The sequence below is a fragment of the Aedes albopictus genome, chromosome 1, assembly GCF_035046485.1.
Source record: "Aedes albopictus strain Foshan chromosome 1, AalbF5, whole genome shotgun sequence".
Classification (NCBI taxonomy): Eukaryota; Metazoa; Arthropoda; class Insecta; order Diptera; family Culicidae; genus Aedes; species Aedes albopictus.
The window spans coordinates 189388959-189406761 of NC_085136.1; the positions used below are offsets into that span (position 1 = coordinate 189388959).

General features: G+C 39.8%; 1 protein-coding gene and 1 long non-coding RNA gene across 5 annotated transcripts in view; one reads left to right on the top strand and one right to left on the bottom strand.

Moving 5' to 3' along the window:
- The window catches only part of LOC134285399 (uncharacterized), a 401391-nt gene that overhangs the window by 187701 nt on the left and 195887 nt on the right, over positions 1–17803 (bottom strand). The gene's annotated exons all lie outside the window — the stretch shown is intronic.
- LOC115257156 (uncharacterized) overlaps positions 9859–17803 on the top strand; it is a 771557-nt gene continuing 763612 nt past the window's right edge. For 2 of the 4 annotated variants that reach the window (XR_009996344.1, XM_062846034.1), the window contains exon 1: positions 9859–11279. The gene's annotated coding sequence lies outside the window, so the exon portion shown is untranslated. The remainder of the gene's footprint in view (positions 11280–17803) is intronic. The other 2 variants (XM_062846035.1, XM_062846036.1) reach the window with 2 other exon arrangements.

The following is a 17803-nucleotide window of genomic DNA, read 5'->3' on the forward strand; positions in this document are numbered from 1 at the left end:
AAGATTACAAATATTGTATAACTTCCGTGATACAAGTTATCAACATTGGTTTTTTTATTTTAAAAAACAGCACAATTTTGAAAGTACCGTAATCTGGGGGGAAGTTGATCACTTTTCATCTATTCTATCCAATGAAATCAGTTACAATGCATATGAAAACAAACAAATATTTTTAAAACATGTACTTAAGGGACCTGCATGAAGTTCCGTAAACTAAATGCTTTTAAGAAACTGGCACATTTTGTAAGAAATGTTCAAATGATCAAATTAGAAAACTTTGAATCCGGGGTGAAGTTGATCACAACCAATGATAAACTATTTTAAGATTGGAAAATTATTGAGATTGATGATGCTGAATCTGAAAGAGGTTTTAAACTTTTTAACATTGACTTTTAATCAAAGCTTAGTTCAGTAAGCCTACCATGAATGAATAAATTAGTGTTGTGGGTTATCTGGTATATAAGGCGTTGATTGGAGTCGATGTTTTGAAATACAGTCTTACATCGAGTTTTATTACACATCCCAAAAATCGATATATTTTCTTCCTGATTTGCTGCAAATATTAATGTTGACAAGAAAATACCGGAAGAAATTTTGGTGTTTCCAGAATGCATTTCAACACTGGCTGTGCAAGTACTAGAATAGATTAGAATGGAACATCCAAAAATATCGATATTTTTATCTAAATTCTCAACTATTAATAAATAAATAAATAAATTATCATAAAATCTTCATCAACGACCACATCATTGATTTACATCAAAAGATCTGATACACGGTTGAATGATGAGGATCCAGTAGTGATCAATTTTACCCCGCTGATCAACTTCTCCTCAGATAACGGTACTAAGTTTAGTTTCTAAACTGAATTATAATGCTTTGATGTAGACTTCAACGTCCTATAAAAATACATTCTATTTCAAAAGAATTTACAAGACAACATTTATAAGTAAAATATTCTTGGGTAAGTTCTACAAAGGTTATAGACTTTAAATTCTCTTCAGATATTTATTTTAAAGCTTCGTAAAAGATATAAGTATATATATAACTTCTAGAAATCCATTCAGAACTTCAACAAAATTCTGATAATTTTTAAAGGAGCATAACCGATGAAATTTTCAATTTATATACATCAAAATGCAGTTGCAGACGTGGGACCGCGCATAACTCTCGAACGGAACGTCCGATTTTAGTCGTCTTTGTTTTCTACTGTTAGTTCTCGCCCAAGAAAGGTTTATGAACCAAAAAACGTGAAGCAATATTGAATTTTTTGAAAATCGATTTTCATGCCTTTTGACCGGAGAGTTAGACTTGGAGCGTCAAAAAAACACAGTAGATAAGACAGAGTTGGACGGGGACAGCTAATATAATATAAAATACTATCTAATTTATCATTGGAGAAGCTGCCACCAACAAAATTACTATAATAAAATAAAATCTATCGAGAACTGCTATGGAGGAGTGTCACATCACTGAAAGACTGATAGGTACGATATGATTTGTTCCGTTATTTTTTTTTTTTCAATTCTTAAATCAATGTTGTCCACGTGGACATTTGACAGACCCCCACCCCCTCTCCGTGGACAAGCGTGGACTTTTGTCTAACCCCCTCCCCCCTCCAAGTTGTCCACGTGGTATATGGACGGCCCCTAAGACCATGGTCATACGTAGCACCTACTTCCAGCACAGCCTCCCTTATCGTTATACTTGGAGATCACCACAGCAGACGGATTCCAAAACCGACCACGTCCTGATTGATGGACGGCACTTCTCCAACATCAACGATGACGTCAGGATCTATCGTGGCGCTACAATTGACTCTAACCACCACTTACTTGATGATGATAAAAATGCTACCATCAGCCCTACCTGGTGATGAAAAAAAACGTCGCCTGAAGGAAGTGGAGTGCGAACAAATGGAAGTGTTCACAAGAAAAACGGAAGTTCTACCAGGAACCCAACGCATTCCGCAATGATTTTGTGCCGCGGGCCAATATGCGCAGGGATAAGGACGGGAATATTTTAACGGATGGACATGAGGTGATCGAAAGGTGGAAGCAGTACTACGGCAAACACCTGAATGCAGCAAGAAGCAACAACAAGCCAACTCCCGCGATGATGAAAGTTGCTTCACCCCATTTGGCATAATGCCGTTTTGCATAAAGCCATTTCACATAAATGCCATTTGGCGTTATGATCATCTGGCATAATAAGGATTATGCACACTCTTACCAAGAAGACTGTTCTTCGTATTATACCAAATGGCATTATGACAAACGGCAGTTATGCCAAATGGACATTACGCCAATTGACATTATGTCACATGTCATTATGCCAAATGGGATAGATCCGAAGGGAAGGTAAGGATGCTAACTGGATGGTTGCTCCAGAACAATAAGTCAGGAAAACATGGTATCTCTGCCGAACTATTCAAGATGGGCCCGGAAAAGTTGGTCACCTGCATGCACGGCTAATAGTCGGGAACAGGATCTGGGAGACCGAACAGCTATGCAAAACGTGTGGAAGGAAGGGAAGGGTCCTACCATTCTTCCGCCCAGGAGTGATTGGCAAGATCATTGAACTGGCTCTTCATATCAGAGCGCTGTTGAGCTAGGAGAGCAACGTCATCAGCCAATTCGAAGTCATTTAGGTGCTTCATGGTAATGGGTTGCCACAGCAACCGATGGTTTGGTTTACGATCAATCGCACCTACCAGGATCTCGTCGATTACGAGGAGGAAGGGTAGCGGTGATAGGATACTTCCTTGCCTCGCCTCACTCCATCAACGACCGTTATGCAGTACTCTGCTCGAAAATGCACTGTACTGTGCTTCAATGAGGCCGATGATTTTCTCTGGGACACCCGGGCGCCTGAGGGATCAATGATATAATGCCAAATAAATCAAATTGGTTGATAATATGTTTTTGAATTATTGTAAATTAATATATTTATGGAACTTTATGTATGTTTATGAAGCTTTTATTGATTACAAATGTCACATCTCCTCCTACCCAGTTGAAATGCTTGGTAAATTCTTGGTTTATTAGCGTTCTTTTGACGTGACTAACAAATTAACAAAACATATGTGCATTTAAATACATGCAATTCAGCAATAGGATCAACCGTTTGACATTCAAGTGTAAATCTGTTTTATTGCTAATTTCTATACACGCATGGTGTACGACAATAAATACACTGGATCAAGTTTTCATTTAAAAGGTCAACGCAAATAATTACTTCACTAACAATGGGAAAACTGGGTGACGGCAGCGACAACTCCATTTATCCGTTCTGCTCAGTGGTGAACGTTCCTGATTAGATGACGCTCCACTAATGCAACAAATGTCTATCATCATTTCTGTAACCACCCCCAGTATAATGTACTCTCTTCGTCGATTTTCTAGGATGCTTCCATGCTTACGAACTTCCCCTATTTTCTACTATACTCTTGTCTCCAACGGTGTGTTTAGCCTACACTATTGCAAGGTTTGTTTTGCTCTCTTTTGTAGGAACAGTGGGGCTTAACTAAACCGATTGAGGTTATTTTTGACACAAGAGCATTGTTCACGGCCCATACAATAATCCTCTTTTGGTGGAAAAATCAACGGTAATTATGCAATGATATATTCTGGAATTAAAAATCACATGGTATTTTCAATACCTCTATTACTAATCAATACCTTGTTTTGGCATTACACCTGACTTTTGAATGCTGCAGTTAAGTTTCAGTTATTCGTTTCTGCTAGGGTCGTAACAGCGACGTAATGGTGTTGGAGCTACCTCATTTGGTAGCACGGATTTGTCGGAAGCACGCAGGAATCGCTGATCGGTGATTTTTGAGACCTGAGACTTGAACGGCTGCGAATTGAATGATGTCGATGCTAGAGCGGCCTTGGCTGTTGGACGCGAAGGTGGTAGGACTGTAATTGTTGACGGACTTTAACGAGGGCAGTATCACTGGTTTCGGCCAGACATATACTAATCATTTAACCTGAAAGATAACTGATGGAAGTGGTACTTTTTTCTATCCAAATGAAACAATTGTAACAGTTTAAAAGGCATCTGTCTTAGATTACTGAATATATATAAGGGGTCGTCCATAAATGACGTAGCTTTTTGGGGGGAGGGGGGTGTTTGTGATTTTGTGACGAAGTGTGACGATAGGGGGGGTAGGGGTTTGTGATATGCTACGTAGCTTTCTCCTAGGTCTATATATAAAAAAAAATCATAATTAATAAACTTTTTACTTGCATTAAGTATTATTATCCAGTAAATAAAAAAAGCATGATTTTTTCCATTCACATTATTGTAAATATCAAATAACGGAAATAAATGCCGGCTTCATTTCATAAGACATGCAGCTATCGGACGCAACAACTGTATCTGTGAAAGTGGTTTTGAACTCCTGCGTAAAGAATAATATATTGTGTTTGCAGACAAAAATCAATTTCGCTGAAATGCTTCTCAAGACCAATAGTTTGCTGCTTGATATAGAGGGCACTGCCCGCCGCTAAGGTTACAAAGGAAAAAATTTCTAAACTTTTGGCATTACGGCAAGATTCCAAGAGTTCCTTATAGAGTTTCTACAGGACTTCCTCGAAGAATTCATCCAACAATTTCTTAAGGAACTCCTCTAGCAACTTTGTAACGAATTTCTCATTGTGTTCTTCATAGGTTTCCCAAACAGAAGAAGGATAACATTTCCACAGGAACTCCTACTGGGAATCTCAGAAAAAAAAACTTCTGAAAACATTTCAAAAGGATCTGGAGGAATCTCAGAAGGAATCCATGAAGGAACTTCCAGAAGAATTTCAGAAGGAACTCCTGGAACAATTATGAAAGGAAATAGAAAAATTTCAAAAGAAATTCCGTGAGGAGTACCTGGAGCAATTTAGATGAAGCTTTCGTAGAAACCTTGAATAAACTTGTGGAAGAATCTTGGATGGAGATATTTGTAGATTGTCAGAAGGAACTCCTTGTTTAACCCTAAAAGGGATACCTGGGGTCCATTGGACCCCAGGCGCCTTTCAGAGCTAGTCTTTGATGGAACACACTCAGCGAGGTGACGAAACTGAGGCCATGAAGGTATCCCTTTTAGGGTTAATTTCTGAAGAAAGCACGGAAGAAATAATTGAAAGAATCCCGTAAGGAATTTCTGAAGCAATCCCGAAAATAACTTTTGGGGAATCACAAAAGATTATCTGGATATAACTCCTGGTGAAATCTAAGAAAGAAAATCCTGGAGGAATTCCAGAAGCAACTTTGGGAGGAATCCGTAAAGGGATTCCTCGCAGAATTCCAAGATATCCTGTAGGAATCCTGGATGGAGTGAATGGAGGGATGCTGGAAAAAGTTACTGAAGGAGTCCCGGGAAAAAAATCCTGGATAAATCCTAGAAGGAAGTCCTCGAGGAATCGCACAAAAATCCAGGAAGGAATTCCTGAACGAATCCAAAAAGGAACACCTGGAGGAATCACAGAAGTAACTCTTGGGAGTGTTTTGAAAGAATACCGGAGTGGTTACCTACCGAGACCTTGGAATGTACATATATCTGAGTGAATTCCTGAAGGAAGCCAAGAAGAAACTGCTAGAGGAATCCCGAAAGGAACTTTTTTAGGAAACACAGAAAGAAGTTCTGATGGAATCTCAAAAGAAATTTCGGTTTAAATCCCTGTAGAGATGTCTAAAGAAACTGCTGGTGGAAGAGAGGAGAAAAACCTCGAAAGAACTCCTGAAGGAAACCATGGATAAACTTTTAGAAAAACCTTAAAAAAAAAAACTCCTGGAGAAATCTCAGAACGAGCTTTTGGAGGAATCTAAGAAGGTACTCCGGAGTGAATTATTGGAGGGATCTTTGAAGGAACCCCTGAAGGAATACAATAAGGAGGAATTTGCTAATTGAATATCAAAAAAATCCTTAGAGTAATCCCAGAAGGAAGTGCTCCTCTCCTCTTCTTGGCGTAACGTCCTCACTAGGACAAAGCCTGCTTCTCAGCTTAGTGTTCTATGAGCACTTCCACAGTTTTTAACTGAGAGCTTCCTCTGCCAATGACCATTTTGCATGTGTATATCGTGTGGCAGGCACGAAGATACTCTTATGCCCAAGGAAGTCGAGGAAATTTCCTTTACGAAAAGATCCTGGACCGACCGGGAATCGAACCCGTCACCCTCAGCATGGTCATGCTGAATACCCGTGCGTTTACCGCCTCGGCTATATGGGCCCTAGAAGGAAGTGCTGGAGGAACTAAAAAGGGGGACATTCTCAAAAATGGGAATACCAAAATAAACTTCTCTAGGAATTCCAAAATGAACTGCTGTAAGAATTTTAGAAGAGCCTCCTGCAGGGTCCTTCGAATGTCGTGGTGTATTTTATTCAAATGAAATCAATTTGATATTGATGTGGAGCGCCGTATCCGTGCGGTTAGGGTTACCAAGCTTTTAATCGCACCATGCTATGGGGTGAGGGTTCGATTCCCGCTTCGGGCGTTGAAACTTTCCGTGAGAATAGTTTCTTCCCCGTTTCCACTGGTGCATGCTCCGTTGTCCGTTGTCTAATGTTGAGTTTAAAACAGTCTGTACAGCCGAAAGCTGAAGACGTTGTCCGTGTCTTTTATTCTTAATAGATTTATTAGTGAACAAACTAATATCTTCAGAAGACAATCTAGGCTAATATGGTAGCAGAACGATGGGTGGTTTATTGTGTCATTAGCTTTGGTGATAATCTCCACTGATTGCACCTATGGTATGATGTCGGCGATCTGAACCTGGCAGTCGGCAATGTTTGTTGCTATTGCTGTTTTTTCATAATATTCGATTAGCATACAAGTTAAAATTGAAATCAGAGCTAATTTCTTTACATGAAAATTTTGTTGTGGGGGGGGGGGTGTTTAACAAGCTACGTCATTTATAGAGGGGGGTGTCTGAATTTGTGACGAAATTCTACGAGATGAATAAATGTAGAGAACTCCAGAATTCAGTTTTCCAGAGGAAGAAGCGCAAGCAGGAAGAACAAGATCTCGAAGCGATGAAAGCCACGCTAAGGACACACGGAAGTTCTATGAGAAGCTGAACCGCTCGCGCGGTGGCTTTATGCCACAAGCTGACATGCGACGCAACAATCACGGAAGCGTGAGGTGGCGGCAGCATTACGATGAGCACCTCAATGTCGAAGTTGCAAGTACAGAAGGTGGCGTGGTAAGGAGGAGTATGTGCACAGGACGAAAGACTTCCGGTCACTGACCTCCAAGAGATTGAGGAGGAGGTTGGCCGGTTGAAAAACAACAAAGCCGCTGGAGCAGATCAACTGCCAAGCGAGCTTCTTAAATACGGTGGAGAAGCACTGGTGAGAGCACTACACTGGGTCATTACCAAGATTTAAGAGGAGAAAGTAGGGAAGTGGAACCATCTCGGCAGGGGTCCTATTTTGGGCACTTTTATGCTATAACTCAGCCAATTCTGAACCAATTGACACAATTTTTGGAACGCGATGAGATACGTATAATATCTAATTGTGTACAAAATTTCAAGTCAATTGGTTTGGAATTGAATGAGTTATAGCGAAGAGTGCCCAAAATACCGGCCGCTGCCCAAGTGGTTCGCTACCCTATTACCAGTGGAATGGCTGGATGGTATCTTGTGTCCAATCTACAAAAACGGCGACAAGTTGTATTGTGGGAACTATCGCACGATCACACTACTGAGTTACAAGATATTCTCTCAAATTTTATGCCCCCGTCTATCACCGATTGCAAGAGAGTTCGTGGGGCAATATCAGGCTGGATTCATGGGATTCAGATGTTTGCCATTCGCCATGTGTTGTAGAAATGCCGCGAATACAACGTGCCCACACATCACTTGTTCATCGATTTTAAATCGGCGTATGATACAATCGATCAAGATCAGCTAAGGCAGATTATGCACGAGTACGGATTCCCGGATAACCTGATACGATTGATCAAGACGACGATGGATCGAGTAATGTTCGAGTATCAGGGACACTCTCGAGTCCCTTAAAATCTCGCAGAGGGTTACGACAAGATGATGATCTTTCGTGCTTGCTGTTCAACATTGCTTTAGAGGGTGTAATTAGGAGAGCGAGGATAAACACGAGTGGAACGATTTTCACCAAGTCCGTTCTGCTGCTTGGTTTCGCTGATCATATTGATAATATTGCTCGTAAATTTGAGACGATGGCGGAAACGTACATCCAACTAAAGAGTGAAGCCAGACGAAACGGATTAGTCATTAATGTGTCGAAGACAAAGTACATGATGGCAAAGGGCTCCAGGGAGGGATCAGCGCGCCCGCCACCCCGAATTTATATCGACGGTGATGAAATCGAGGCAGTTGATGAATTCGTGTACTTGGGCTCACTGGTGACCGCCGACAACGACATAAGCAGAGAAATTCAAAGGCGCATTGTGGCAGGAAATCGTGCTTATTTTGGACTCCGTAGAACTCTTCGATCGAATAAAGTTCGTCGTAACACGAAGTTAACTATCTACAAAACGCTGATTAGACAGGTCATCCTCTATGGGCACGAAACATGGACCCTACGTGCAGAGGACCAAAGCGCTTTGGAGTTTCCGAACGGAAAGTGTTGCGTATCATCTACGGCGGAGTGCAAATGGAAGACGGGATTTGGAGAAGGCGAACGAACCACGAGCTGCATCAGCTGCTGAGAGAATCAACCATCGTCCATGCCGCGAAAATCGGGAGGCTACGGTGGGCGGGTCTCGTCATCAGGATGTCGGATAGCAACCCGACTAAAATGGCTCTCGAGAGCCATCCGACCGATACAAGAAGACGTGGAGCACAGCGAGCTAGGTGGGTCGACCAAGTGGAGGACGATCTGCTGACCCTACGCAGAATGCGGAACTGGAAACAAATAGCCATGGACCGAGTGGAATGGAGACGGCTGCTATGTACAGCAGAGGCCACCCCGACCTTAACCTGATCGGTAAGGTAAGTAAGCCATCCTCTTGCTCTTCTAGTGCGGTTAAGTAGATTTCTTCTTGATTTTAATCGCTTTTCTAATCCAGAGAAATCTTCAACTTCTTCAAGGTGCTACCTACAAGTTTCTAGTAAGATGCTTAATAATTACGAGACCAATATTTGTTTTGACAATAAAAGCTTATGTTTAAAAGAAATAGGTTCGGACTAAATTAAAGCTCGTTACTCTTTATTCCTACGACTCAATATTTGGGAGGGTACCAAAGAGCAGCCGACAATTTTGTAGCAAGCTGCGCATAGAATGGATATTTGGGCCCAACCATTTTTTTAATGACAAATGATGATAGTAATAATCATGCCTCAGGTGAACAACATGAATAATTGAGGGACACAGATGCAAAGGGATATAAGTGACTATTTTTACGATTTTGAGCTGGTCATATAAAAAAATCTTTAAGTTTCAAACTTTTAGGAACTTTTTCATTATCTAACTTTTTTTTCGCTAGAACATTCTACCTTGATTCTGGTAAGACGTTCGACAACGTCGACCATTTTGTTTTTCTAAAGGAAAGTCGTTCCGATCACCCTCAATTCCCTCTCGGAGCCATTATAACGACCCTGAGGCCCAGGATAAAGCCTAGGTGGCCACAATAGGGTGGCCCCACAAGAGTAATTTCTAACAATTAGAAAATTTACAATACATCAGAGAAAATTGGGTCGATTTTGAAACTTCATACATTTCGTATCGGATGTAAAATTGGTGGAAAACTGTAAACCTCATTAACTAGAAAGTGGGTTTGCTTCTAAGCCCCTCAATTGCAAATATTTCGACTATTTACTATTAATAATTGGAATACTGTGAAGCAATATTTATTGATTTAAAAAGTGTGACGCGATACCCCACTGTGATGTGAGCACCATGCATTTCTATTCGACTCCTGCGCCTTCCAAAGAGGTGGAAAATCCTCTCGTTCCTTCTCGGAGAAAACTCAACGTCGGCGCTCTTCATCGAGTTTTCCACCGAACCGAATGCGATACGAAAGGACGGAAAATCAATGCACACCGTGCGTTGCCGAAGTTTGACAGCATCTGCTACGAAGCTCCGATGAGTGGGTAACGTCGACCGCAGTTCCGTGTCCAATGTCGACTCGCAAATTGTTCGAAAGCCTTGTTCCTTTTGTGCTGCCGAGGACTCTTCAGTCATGTGTTTAACGTTCGTTAGAGCGGATATAATACTCGTTCGCTTGGAAGGACACGCGTTCGGTGTGAAGGAATTCAGTGGATTGATAAAAAAAAATAGCCTCATCCCAAGAACGTGCATCGCTGTTACGGATGTGGCCACTGCGGCTAATTCCCATATCCGAAATGTTGTGTTGCCAAATGATGTGTAGCTTGCAGCGAAAGGTCTGAAGTGATTCTCTGGGGGTGGTTGGAATTCTCTGTAGTGGATTAGGATTAGTGATTTCTCTGGTGAGCCGCAGCGAGTGTTTGCGCATTCATTTCGATGCATTAGTTGAACGCTGTAGTGGCTTGAGAAGCAAGGTCGTGATATCCGTTCGTCGATACTATGTGCAAGTGTATCCCAAGGATCTGATGCAAACGAAAATAAATAAAAATCAATTAACAATCATGAATTAAGGAGGCCGCAGAATCAGTGGATTGGCACGGAGAAGGATTTGCGTGTCTTCGTGTATGCGTACGTTGGGCCAGGGTTCATACAGAATCAGGATGTGAGCATGCCGATGACCTGGTTCCTTGAGCTTCCACCTGTTCGGCTAACGGCGCGGCGGTTTGCGGTGGCCATTCGTGACGTTGACGGCACAGTTCAAGGTGTTCTACAAAAGAGTGCAGTGTGCAGTGTGGTGAAGCTCATACATACATAGAAACAAGCTGAAACCCATCAACCCATAAAAGTTCAGTTCAGTTGATTTTGCGCTGGAATAACAATCGAAAATACTCTGCCCGGCCAAGCAAGCAAGGAAATAACCGGGCCAACGCGACGCGGGTGCGAAAATCAAAGGTGGAAAACAAAAGGTGAAAATAATTTTCTGCTGCCGTAATTGTGACCTACCTTCCTGCCTACCTTTCCAATTTGTGGTGCGGCTATGGAAGGCGCCCGTTACCGTTGTGGTGCTCGAAAGGAAATTTAACCGAAGGAAGGGGAAACCGACCTAACGAATTATCTCATTTGTGTGAAACGTGATCGAAGACAAGCAACAGGAAAATTTGTGTCGATAAAGTGGGCATTAGTATCCAGTTTGAAATTAATTAGGAGCAGAATTTCGCAGAAACGGCGGATCAGTGCGGGTGAGGATTTATTTCTACAGGTGAATATAAATGCGCAGTTTTGCTTTTCTAGCTTGTTTGATCTACATTATTCAATATTATACACATAAAGCTAACGGAGAAGATGTATCTCATCTATATATATAAAAATGTAGTGCCATACGTGGGACCGCGCATAACTTGCGAACGGGTGGTCCGATTTGGGTCGTCTAAGTTTTGTTCTGTTAGTTTTCACCCAAGGAAGGTTTATGAGGCCTAAAACATGGGAAAATTGAGAGTTTTTGAAAATCGGGTTTTCATACATTTTGAACGGGGACTTGGGCGCTTGGCTAGGGGCTTGAAACGTCAAAAAAACGCAGTAGGCAAGACAAAGTTTGCCGGGTACAGCTAGTACTATATATAGAAGAAAAAAAATATCGTTACCAGCAGGATTTTTTATTAATAGCTGAGATCTTATTCCACGGAAGCATGGCTTCCTACCTTCTCTCTCTTCTTGGCGTAACGTCCTCATTGGGACAAAGCCTGCTTCTCAGCTTAGTGTTCTATGAGCACTTCCACAGTTATTAACTGAGAGTTCCCTCTGCCAATGACCATTTTGCATGCGTATATCGTGTGGCAGGCACGAAGATACTCTATGCCCAAGGAAATCAAGGAAATTTCCTTTACGAAAAGATCCTGGACCGACCGGGAATCGAACCCGTCACCCTCAGCATGGTCATGCTGAATACCCGTGCGTTTACCGCCTCGAATATATGGGCCCTACCTTATATTTGATGAATAGTGTGTTTTAAAATAATGAATGGAAATAAAGCTCTGACATCCATGTATACAAACTGCGAAAAGAAACCCACATATTCCGGTGGGCATCCATTGCCCAACTATTAATGAGCTAAACTGGTACAACTACAGAGGTGTATCTATTTTACATGCTACAAATCTATCTAGTATGTCTCCATTGTCTATGCTAGCTGTATCCAAAATCTAACATAGCACTTGATTTTGCATATTTCTTCAAAGTCAACTTTTATCTATTCGACAAAGTTTGGCACTTCATTGGTGTGTGAAGAATTAGCAATGAGTTAGAACTCACAAAAAAAAATAAAAAAAACTTTTGTTTTACCGTCATGAACAAATGATATTCTATTATTACCTAAAAAAGCGTGTAATTTAATGCAGCGTGCCAGTACTATATTTAGCGAATAATGATTTTAAGTGCAAGGTGTATGAAATTAAGACACTTTCAATTCTCTGGACCTATCAAATCGGGAATGAGAAAATATTTTTGGCAGAAATATAATAATAATCATTTTAGCCGAAGCCACGGATTTTAACCAAGACCATGCTAAAGGAGTCGGGTGTTTAAGGGTTTCCCGAATCAAATTGCACCGCGGAAAATAATGTATAATAAAAATAACAAAAAATTTACTCACACACATATGTGAGACCAAAGAGGTACCCTGGTTTTATATTTTTATCAGGAAATTCAGGAAATTTGGCGTAACATATCAAAAAATCAGAGATGTATGTTTTTTAGTTTTTGAGGTATGATTTTTGAAAATAAAAGGTCAAATTTTCTCATACAAGAAATTTTTTAAATTTGATTATATTTTGATTCCTTATAATATTATGGATACCAAAACTACCAGAAATCACTTTAAAAAGCAATACTATGCATAGTTTTATGAGAATTTGCAATTTCAAGCAATTTTAGAGTAGCTTGTACTAAAATATATGACTCTCTATATTCAAAAAATCATATCTCAAAAACAAAACAACATACATTTCTGATTTTTTGATATGTTACGCCAAATTTCCTGAATTTTCTGATAAAAATATAAAACCAGGGTACCTCTTTGGTCCCGAGACCACGAAAACGTGAATAAACTAATATGTTTGCATATTTTATAGTACTCTTTACATTTTAGCGATTTGTTGAAGATTTTTAGTTTTGAAAAACCTTAATTTTTTGGACCACCCTATATGAAAATTGGTCACCCTAATGACGAAATAAAAAAAATACGGGTCTAATTATTTCCGCCCACCAAGTACCACGACAATCGGAGATGCACTATATCGTTTTTCTATGGAATGGCTGTATGTAACGCTTGAGTCAGAAATACTGAGCCGTTTACAATGAAATTTTTAATGTAGGTAGCGTATGAATGTAGAAATAATGTATAACAATTTCATTCGATTTCGTCAAACGAATGAAAAGTTGTGCTCAAGGTAGTGGTCGTATATGTAGCCAACCCAAGAAACATAGATAGCTGAATAACAGTTTCCTAAGCTAAAGTTAATAATTGTTTTTTTTTCAACTCTCAATTAAGTTGTAAATTGTTTTTTTTTTAGAAAAACTCGAGATATGCAAAAATGTTATATTGTATTGTGAGATTCAAATTTTTCTAACATTGAAAGTGTTAGACCAAAATGGCTCAAAATTTAATTGAAAACATGTTATTATATTAGGTTCTATAATACAAAAAAATAGGTTCAAACTGTCAAATTGTATTGAGAATCACAGCAGTATTGACAGGTTAATTGTTAAAATAGTGCAAACGGACCTTAAAATTGTTAAGAAGTGCCTTCATTCACTCAGAAGCGGTTTGAGTTTTGAATTCTATAAAAAAAGTACTTAATCGATTTTGATGAAAGTTTTACCACTTAATATTTATTATGTTGAATACTCATTGTCAAATTGTCAGACGTTTTAAAATACTTACAGTAGAGTTATTGCCTAAACCATACTCAGAATGAGAGTACAGGATTTCAAAAAAACTAATTCTTGCGTCGGGGATACGTCAATACTTATCCGATTCCAATGAAATTGCTATGGCATCATCGACACATAACGTACTAGTTAAAAAATCAACCATTTTAATGCATGCAATCAAAAGTTATGCACTGTTTTTGTGATGCAATTTGATTCGGGACACCCTTTATTCTCGGTCGGTTCAGAAACTTTCGTAAAGAAAATTTCCTTGGCTTTGCTGGACATAAAGTGTCTTGGTGTCCGTCACACTACGCGCCTCACTCGATCCATCGTCGTCTTCATCAATCGTATCAGTTTATCCGGGAATCCGTGTTCGTGCATAATCTGCCATAGCTGGTCTAGATCAATTGCATTATACGCAGACTTAAAATCGATGAACAAGTTATGTGTGGGCACGTTGTACTCGTGGCATTTCTGTAACACCTATCGGATGGCCAACATCTGGTCCGTTGTAGTGCGTTCACCCATGAATTCAGCCTGATATTGCCCCATGAACTCTCTTGCAATCGGTGAATAACGGCGGCATAAAATTTGAGAGAGTATTTTGTAGGCATTGCTCAGTAGTGTGATCGTGCGATAGTTCCCGCCATCCAACTTGTCACCTTTTTGTAGATGGGACACACACCTTTCAGCCATTCCTCCTGTAATACTTCCTCCTCCCAAATGTTGGTAATGCTTCTGCATCGTATTTTAGAAGTTCGCTTGGTAATCCGAGTGTAGAATTATCTGAGGTTAAATTACACATAAATAAAAACATAAAAAAGCTCGATTGGTAGTTGATCTACTCTTGCGGCTTTGTTGTTTTTCAACCGGCCAACCTGCTCCTCAATCTCGTGGTGGTTAGGGGCTGCACGTCGGTAATCAAAAGTAGCTGTGTACACAGCTGATCGCGTTCGGTATTTTTTACCGAAATCCAACTGCTGAGAGTTCGGGAACGGTTTTTTAACGAAATTCTGTTAAAAATACCAAAACTCCGATAAAATCTAGTCGTTTATCTATCAAACTCTACAAGCTACTTTTGATTACCTAAAATTCTACTGGGTTTTTGAACTGCTGAAAACTCGGTAATTTCTCGAATCAAGACAATTAGATGATCGGCATTGAACCACAAAAACTCCCACAACAATTGGTGAGATCTTTCCAATATTATTTATTTATTTATAAATAATTCTACTTCAGTATATTTACTTTATAACTGCATATAAGTTGAAAATTCGCTATTTTCAACATTCTTTTATCTATTGGAAGATGCTTCAGTTCTGGGCTCTTTCTAAGTTGATGAAGGGATTTATAAATGCTTGCAAAGACTTGGCCAGGTGTGTGGAGCTGAGTGAACTCTTTCTAAGTTGATGAAGGGATTTATAAATGCTTGCAAAGACTTGGCCAGGTGTGTGGAGCTGAGTGAACCTATGACATTGTAGATAGTAGCGACACCAGCAATGTCAATGGAAATTCAACTTTGCAACTCCATCCAAGATTTGTGCAAGTATTCATGCTATGCTATGCTATGCTATGTTATGCGGAAAACTCGGTAATTTCTCTCAATAGAGAAGACTCAGTAAGTAGGAAAGTTGATCTGTTAAATGGCAACTGGGTTAATTAGTAACTTTTGCATGAAATTTCAACTGACTTCCAGTTCATTGCTTGTTTACTTCAGGTTACCGAGTGTCTCAGTTTTCTGAGTGATTCCCAGCCCCCTACCTATCCAATGCTGCATTTTTTTTTCTTAAAAGATTCTATCATTAATTACGGGAAGCAGAGTCGGCTGTAGGGCAAGGGCGTAGCCAGCTTTTCGGTCAGAGGGGGGCAAGCACCCTAAGCAAAATTATACCTACAAGATTTTATAACTAAACGCAATACGATGAAATTGATTGTAATAACATTATATTTTAAAAGCATTGTTTAACCCTTCAGCAGTCACTCTGTTATGTTTTGTACAATACGTTAAAAAAACTGGCTTGATCTACATAAATCAACGTGGTTCTGGTAGCGGTGACCAATTTCTGGAAGATTAAGGTTTTTTATTTACTCGTGCATTATTTTGCTCTGATTTGTTGTTGTTGTTAATGTCTATGTTAATTTTACACAGTTAAATTCATCATATATATGTGCAAGATACTTCCAAAAAATGAACTCGCTTTGATTATTATGTAATAATAATGTATTTAAAATTATTAGTCTTGGTCATGAGATCGTTGTTCCAGGTCGGTGGTTTTAATCAGCAGCACCATAAGATCGCCTTAAATTCCGTTCATCTCAAGCAAGAGCTAAAAGCGTAACTGAAGAGTACTAAGATTTATAACTTTCTCAATGCAGCCTGGTTGACCTCCATCAAGGACGTCTCCAGTTTATTAACTTAAACAAGGGTAAAAAGTGTTACTCAAGAGTACTCAGATCAATAACGAACTTGATGCAGGTTTATGCAAACTCCGCCGAGAGCGTCATAAATCTTATATGCAAAATGGTAAACAAACAATAAATTATCGCACCGCGGTTAACTAGGTATTTATCGTTTGCATTGATTTTGTTCACTTTCGTAGTTCCGGCGAAGCACCAAACGCTGGTTCTGCAACCCTACCGGTAGTCTCTAATGTAGTATGAGCCTATTTTCTAGCTATCCGTTCCTCAGGTTATTAAAACAGCCGTGTTTTGATGTGTCGCATGGTAAATTTGGTCACTTTCGGTGGGATACCCGGAACTGGTTTTGAAGCACTACCGAGTCCCCCAAGTATAGTCTGAGACCATTGTTCATTAGGTTACCTAAACAAATCACGATTTGATGTATCGCATGCATGGGTATGGATCACTTTTACATTTGACCACTCCAGTGGGACACCCAGAAGCGGTTTCGGGACACTAACGGTTGTCTAAAATATGGTCTGAGATTCTTACGAATCGATCATCGTGTTATCGAAAAAGCTGCTACTGTCAAACCCCACGTAGGGTAACGGTTGAATTTTGGACCCCTAGAGGACATTAGTTTGAATTTAGCTCAAAATCAAACAGATTCAGCGGGTGTTACACATTATGATGATGTTAGTATCATCGTAAAAGCCTTTACTGTCAGTTGAAAATACCCACAAGGTCATTTCTGGCTGAAAATTTGATGAAAATAGCTTATGTTTGAAGCATCAGTTTTCACTGTTTTGGACACCCCAATGTATTTTGGACCCTCTTCAGCATATATTTTGGACACCCGGTGTTTAAATCCGTTTGGAACTACGTTCAAAGAATCTGCCACTTAAATATGCTGAATCATATCCTAATTACTTGATTGACAATGGCTGATTAGACGAAATTTGCGAATTTAGTGCGCTAGAATGAAAAACGTTTTTGTTTACAACTGCAAGTTTTCTCAGCGCCGCATTCTCTTTTTGTAAACATGTTGGGACACTTGCACGGATGACGAAATTGAAAAAAGTTAATTTCAAGGCAAATAATGATATTTCCAGTGAGTAAATGATTACTGCCCGTGCAGAGCAATCTAACATAACTAACGATTCTAAAAAATTTCGTCATTTCTTCATTAAATCTGTGAAAGTTGCGATAATGCGATCCAGGGGGTCCAAAATATATGGGGGTCCAAATTATATTGGTTACCCTATTAATCACTCTTTAATACGATTTTTTTCAATTCGTATCCCGACGTATTTGACATTTGTCGAAATAAAAAATGATCAAACGTCATAGTGATATACAGCGGTTTTCGAAGGAATGATTCACACATGATGTTTCTACAAGAAGCGATCGATTTGAATTAAGGAGATAAGAGGCGTGCTCTGGGATGTTTTGTCC